This window comes from Ipomoea nil, unplaced genomic scaffold (assembly GCF_001879475.1).
Source record: "Ipomoea nil cultivar Tokyo-kokei standard unplaced genomic scaffold, Asagao_1.1 scaffold0317, whole genome shotgun sequence".
In the NCBI taxonomy this organism is placed as follows: Eukaryota; Viridiplantae; Streptophyta; class Magnoliopsida; order Solanales; family Convolvulaceae; genus Ipomoea; species Ipomoea nil.
The window spans coordinates 7,811,291-7,818,446 of record NW_017616745.1 but is presented as its reverse complement, the minus strand read 5'-3'; the positions used below and the strand labels follow the sequence as shown (position 1 = coordinate 7,818,446).

Genomic DNA, 7,156 nt, shown 5'->3' with positions numbered 1-7,156 from the left:
CCAACATATGAAAAGTCTGGCTGAGTGGAATTAAAATAATTTTTCTTTTGTTAGTAACATTAAAGAAAAAAAATTCATTTTTTTTATCAAATAGGAAGGGGAAACTCTGAAGAGAAGTATTCAGCGGTGATAATAATAAGTGGTATGCTACATGGCTTCAAGTGGGGGACCTCAAATTCACTCCAAGCTAGGTTGCTACTCAAGGCGGCGACGGTTACTGTGTTTTGCTCTCCAACTAGTTCAGCGTATTATTAATGTTGTTAATAATATAAGCTATCCTTCCCCGGCTACTTGAACTGTCATGGATTAAATCCACCGTTTCCTTGGGGTTACAACGAATAATTATTTATTGCAATTTATTTTTCAAATAATTATTTTAGTGTATCTATTTCATACCCAAAAAGGAATTTAAAAATGTTGCCACATGGTATTAAGTTTTCATACCAAAACTAGTTAACACATTGTAAGGATACTATATGCCCTTTTTTGTGGGGCAAGAATGGACCCAACCAGAAATTGTGGGCAAATTTTACGGTGGAGTATGGTCTATGTATCAATACGGACAATGAACTATGTATCATTGTAATTATACTTCAATTTCATTTAATAATATTGCTATATTTTTTATTATCATTTTTACCTCATTCCTCACTAGTTTTATTATGGTAATATTAAAGTATCATTTAATTCTACTATAGTTTCATTTTGATAATACACATTATTGCTTGAGCTCTATTTTTTGTTTCATTTTCCACATACACTAGTTTAATTATAGTAATGTTGAAGTATTATTTTATTTGCACTCCAGGTCATTTGACAATATATGTTATTGTATGGCCCTGGTATTTAGTTTCATTCTCGACGCACACTGCTAGTTTCATCATAGCAATACTAAAGTAGGTATTATTTTAATTATACTACAGTTCATTTGGCAATAATGTGCTCGATTTTCTAGTTTCATTTTCCACACATTAATTTCATTATATTAAAACTAAAGTATCATTTAAATTCTACTATAGTTTCATTTGACAATCATGGTCCGCACAGCAATGTGTAGGCCATGGTCCACTATATAAGAATTGCAAATTGTAGTACATTTTCTGATCTCGACTAAGGGTCCGTTTGTAAAGCAGGAAAATGACTTATAGAAAATGTTTTTCTGAAAAATGAGTCATTTTCCAGAAAACATTTTCCTTTCTCGTGTTTGGCTGCACAACAAAAAACTGTCTTTGTGTATTTGGTTCATTTTTTGGAAAATGAAATACAATTGTATAATTAAATATTTTATATAATTAATTATTTTGTTTAAAACATAAAAATATTTATAATAATATTAAAAATAATAATATCTATTTTTTTGAAATCAAATAATATTATTTATTAAAAAAAAATAGCGGAAACCAGAGAGCAATGCTCTCTAGTGTCCGATCGGAAACCAGAGAGCACGGAACAGAGCTTATTGTTTTAGACTGGAAGTAAGGAACTAATTTGGAAAATGACTTTCCAAAAAAAAAAAAAAAAGTCATTTTTTACCAAAATAAGGGTATTTTACTTTGACTAGGAAAATGTTTTCCTTTGACTTTAATTTTCGATGGGTTACCAAACACTGAAAATCCGTAAAATGATTTTCAGAAATTATTTTTCACCTTTTCAAACACACAACCTAATAAGGAATACCTTTTACGAATATCATGTGGTCTTTAAATAGAAATTGTTTAATTCTTATAATTTCTTACATTAAAGTCTTGTAAATTTTAAATAGGTGATGTCAAAACAAAAAGAGGAATTAAAATTAAAAAAAAAAAAAAGAAAAAAAAAAAAGCAAAAAGGGAAGTTTATCATTTCAATAAAGTTAAAAATCGCAGAATACAAAAACAAATACATAAATAAATAAACCGACCATGAAAAGGAAATTTCCATGCTGTACATTCTCAAACTTTGTTGTCATCTCGTACACTTATTAGTCTCATATGCACGACTAAACTTTTATGGAGCATTTGGTTGAAAGGAGAGAATTTGAAAGAAAAAAAAATTATAATTTTATGAAAAAAATAAGTTGGTAATACAATAGAAATTCTATTAATTGGTAAGCAAGAATAACATTATTGGAAATTGAAAAAGAAGAAGTGAATAAAAGCTAATAAAATGACCTTGATAATAACAGCGGCCAGCAAACCAAGGACCCTTTAGCATAACAAGCACACCTCAACCCACCAGACCACACGACCTCTTGTGTATCAAGGCGCGACACCTTATATTTATTCCTATTTTTACGGGCTGACAGCTTTACCAACCGACTGGCGACTCGCCGATCGAGGGCGTGAGCAGCGGGGGTGGTGCGCCCCCGGGTACGGCAACGGCGCCCCCACTTGAGGGAGGGCATAGTATTGCAGGTATGTACGTGGGGGGTTGGTAATCGACCCTTCCGGCTAGTGCATAACTAGCAATGTTAGCCCATCGGACTCCCCATAGCATGGGGTGGCTAGCGGGGACCATGCACCCCCCGCGCATCATCGACGCCCACACCAGCTGGAGGTGGTATTAAGGGGTAGCTAGAGAGGGATGGTAGGGAAGGTGGAGACGTGGATGAAGGCACTAGGCATGCATGGACACGTGAAAGATGAATATGGAAGACTAGTCGATGTCATACACTTGTCAACAATTCAGAAAGCCTTCTACACTATATAAGGCACTCTTCCCTCCCTTTAAGACATCATCATCTTAGTAGGATAAGCACTGCATTCTAGTAGTATTGGTCTCATATTCTTAATCTTTTCACATGGGTTCGATTCTTGTCGACAGCATAGTTAGCTATAGCCCATCCTTTTGGCCTTGTCCTTTGTATTTGGGTCGTACATCGGCTTTGTACATACTATTTTGGGCCTAACACCAAGCAATAAAGCTACAATTTTCCTACCCCGTCCTATATTTATTTCTATACCCGATTTATGGTGACCATCAATAATAATAATAATAAACCTTCCAGCAAAGCACCAGATGTGTACATCTACACATTAGTTATTACTTGAGCAATTATTTGCTCGAATTCAAGCAATGATAACATTAAATTAAAAAACATAATCAATCTAACATATTTCACCAATTGCAATATATAATATTTGTTTTTATAATAAAGCTACTGTTATCTTACCCCATTCTATATTTCTATACCCAGTTTATGATGGATCCGGTCCCAATAAAACCATCAATAATAATAATAAGCCTTCCAACAAAGCACGAGATGTGTACATCTACACATTAGTTATTAATTGAGCAATTATTTGCTCGAATTCAAGCAATGATAATATCAAAAAACATAATCCATCCAACATATTTCACCAATTGCACTATATAATATTTGTTGTTATAATTTATATAATTTTATATCGATCCAAATATTCTTAAAATATTATAACAAATCCATTCCGTGCATCGCACATGTGAAAATACTAGTAAGTAAACTAACATTTTAGGAAAGGAAAAAATGTCAAATTTTCCCCATAAGTCAAGTGGATAGTGCAATTGGGTCCCCTAAGTAAATAAAAAAAAAAAAAACTACATTCCAGTCCCATAAACCGGTAAAATTGTTCAATTGAATCCAAATTGACTTGTTTATCAGGTTAAATCTATGTGGTGTTGACACCGGTCCTTTTAATTTTATTTTTAAAACAAATGTTGTTTATTTATTAAAAATTAAAAATAGGGAAAAGAGTCAAATAGGCCCTCGAACTTTAGCTTAAAAGTCAATTAGGCCCCTAAACTTTTTAAAGGTTCAATTACACCCATCAACAATTCATTTAGGTGCAATGAAGCCCAAAAATAAGTTAATGACTTGCTATCACAGGTCATTAGGGTTCAGGCCACCTTCCGGCGAATTTTTCGACAAAAAAAAAAAGGTGACCAGGAACCGGCCCAGATTTGCCAAAAATTTCGCCAGTAACTTCTTTTGTCCAAAATTTCGCCGGTCACATTTTTTTTTTTTTTTGCCGGAAAATTCACCGGAAGGTGGCCTGAATCCTAATGACCTGTGATAGCAGGTCATTAATTTAGTTTTGGGCTTCATTGCACTTAAATGAATTGTTGATGGGTGTAATTGCACCTTTAAAAAGTTTAGGGGCCTAATTGACTTTTAAGCTAAAGTTCGAGGGCCTATTTGACCCTTTTCCCTTAAAAATATTATTTATTATAAATAAATAAATTAATTTTTAAAAAAAAACAGTCGGACAATCAGTTATTGTCTTCTTTATGGACAGTCGTGGCTGTCCGACAGGACGGCCATGACCATCAAAGGAAGATGGCCATGGCCGACGAAGGAAAACGGTGTGCGTGAAGAAGACAACCACCAGCTGTTTATTTATTTATTTATTTATTTATTTATTATTACTATTATTTATTTATTTATAATAAACAATATTTTTAATTTTTTGGATTGAGTTGCAATACAAAGCATATATATTTAGTTTAGTTAGCAATAAATCAGAGCTGGAGCTTTGCTGGAATGCCTTACTGCAAATATTGAAATAAATAATGAACACAAAAATATAATGTAGCCATTTTAATATTTTATAATGGAAAAAGTTGTGTTCCTTTCTTATTACTATCTTTAATTTCTCTAATATTAAGTTACACTTTTTACTCTTCTTGGCCATGTTTCGTAAAATAGTTACTCTATCAGCTAATTTTGACTTATTTGATCACTATTAGTTGTTTGACTTGGTTAAACAATCAATATAAGAGTTTGATTAATTAGCTTTTTCAAACAACTTATTGCTTCAAAATGCTAAAATTCAAAAAGCTGCTTAAAGTAGCTTTTTCGATCAACTCTTTGAGAAAGTTATTTCGTATGTAATCATCTAAAAATTAATTTATTAAACACTTTTCTACAATCCGTTAATATTATCAACTAGTCAAACTCACTAAATCAATAACCTAACAGTCATTTACGAAGCACTCCCTTGTCTTCTTTCTTTCAGTAAACAACGACATTATATTATGTTGACCTCAGCAGCTTGGCTTTTGATATTGCAATATGCTGCATATGGAGTCTGAACTACTAAAGTGTTATTGGCTTAAATTTTTATTTATGATTAAAATTTAAGAAAATAGACTTAAGTTGACAATCACACAAACTGTCAAAATAAGAAACTTTAGCCTTGTTTGATTATTGACAAATCCGTTTTAAATAACGTTTGGAGCAATATTTTTATTCCAATTATTTATTTATTATTATTACAATGAGGAGAAACCCATAAATACTACAGGATAGACACACCCCGAAGCCGAGGTATACCCATGGAGTCATCAGCAAGCAACCCGAGGGCCCCCTCTCCGGTTGAGACATAAAACAAAGGCCTCTACAATCACCCAGAGCTTTCTTGGCCAAGAAATCCACCACCCTATTCTGTTACGTTCTCGATGCACATGAACAACCCGCGCATCCCAATCTCGACGGATCCACCACATGCAGTCCTCAATTATGTTCGCCACATTTCCATTAGGAGCGTCACTCCAAGAACGTAACCAGCGAGAACCATCTGAAAATGCCGGTTGATACCTTATTAATACCGTTTCGGACACAACTGGTACATTCCAAAATCACCGCAACTCGTCCATCTTTACTCTTGGCCATGAACCTCCTTTATATTTGTGATTGACTCAACTCTTCTATTTTCAATTCAAAACAAAGAAAGGAAAAAATAGAACCCAGTCCACCACTCGCTTTGCATCACTCTCAACAATCACCTTTTTGATCCCATGATCCCATAGCAGCTTGAGTCCTTTGAGAATACCCCATGCTTCTGCTTTCATGGTCGAACCTGTTCCAATGGTATAACAGAAGCCTCAAATCCAAACTACATTTTCCTGGAACTTGCCAGCCAACTCCCATCTATGTTTAACTTATACCAACCATTTAGCGGCTTAGTCCAGCGCAACAGCCTCTTCGCATGAAAGCGGCTTGGACTTCATCAATCTGGGCAGCAATCCAATTCCCCTTGTTGATACGGACATCGTTCCTCGATCTTGAAGATCTCCTCATTGCGCCACTTCCAAATCCACCATATAGCAACGGCAAAACGCCATGTTCAACACTCCTAAAGATACCCTTCCCTTTAAAGTCGAGCCGGGGTCAACTGCAATCGCGTGATTAGGGAGTAAGCAACTTCACACTTCCATGGCTTTGGTCAATAGTCTCTGTGTAGTTTAAAATTATTAAAATTTAAAATGATGCAACACATAACACTTTAAAATGATTTTTTGCTCCAAAAAGCTCCTCTTCCCTGTTCAAATTTCCTCGATGTGGGACAAATAGGCTTATAGGCATATGGGGGACCACAATTAAGGCTGAACCAGTGGAAAATATAAAGATCGTCGACAGCAGGGTTCGAACCTGCGCGGGCAAAGCCCAACAGATTTCAAGTCTGTCTCCTTAACCACTCGGACATATCGACGCTGTTGTGTTCTCAAGATTTTAAAAGTATTTGTAGATATGAAGAACCATAATTAAGACTGAACGAGTAAAATAATATTTTCGTCGACAGCAGGGTTCGAACCTGCGCGGGCGAAGCCCAACAGATTTCAAGTCTGTCTCCTTAACCACTCGGACATATCGACCATGTTGTCAACTCAAGATTTTAAATCTATTTGTACAGTAATAAATTTTATTGCGGAAAATGATTTGAATACTTCAGTATTTACTATTGAGTGAAAAAGGGTTCGCCGAATCATCACTGGTCCACGAGGCTGCCCAACAAATGGAAACTCACCTCTCTATCACTTCAATCTCTCATTCTCTCCATAACCTTCAACCACCAAAAACACTTTATTATTATATTATTATTATATCATCCAAAGTAGGACCGGTCCTATCATTTTATAGGCTCGGGGGCAAAATAAAAACAATGACCCTTAATATATGAAGTTAAAAGATTGTATGGGTTAATTGAAAATAATTAAATGATAAATTTAAATTTTTGTATATATATTATTTAAAAAAAAAAACATTTTAGATAGATTAGTATTGGAGTAGTGCCATTCAAACTTTGGGCACCTATATAAAGTTTAATTATAAATTAATTCAACATTGGCTAGCTAATATATATCTATTAGTTGAGATAAGTATATCTCATGGTTGTAATTGTTAAATCGATTTAAAATT

At 34.3% G+C, this 7,156-nt stretch overlaps 2 non-coding genes across 2 annotated transcripts; both read right to left on the bottom strand.

The window, feature by feature from the left end:
• Positions 1-6,367: 6,367 nt before the first annotated feature.
• Positions 6,368-6,449, bottom strand: TRNAS-UGA. The gene has a single exon. It is a non-coding gene; the product is annotated as a tRNA-Ser (tRNA).
• Positions 6,450-6,530: 81 nt separating this feature from the next.
• On the bottom strand, positions 6,531-6,612 carry TRNAS-UGA. The gene has a single exon. It is a non-coding gene; the product is annotated as a tRNA-Ser (tRNA).
• Positions 6,613-7,156: the final 544 nt, after the last annotated feature.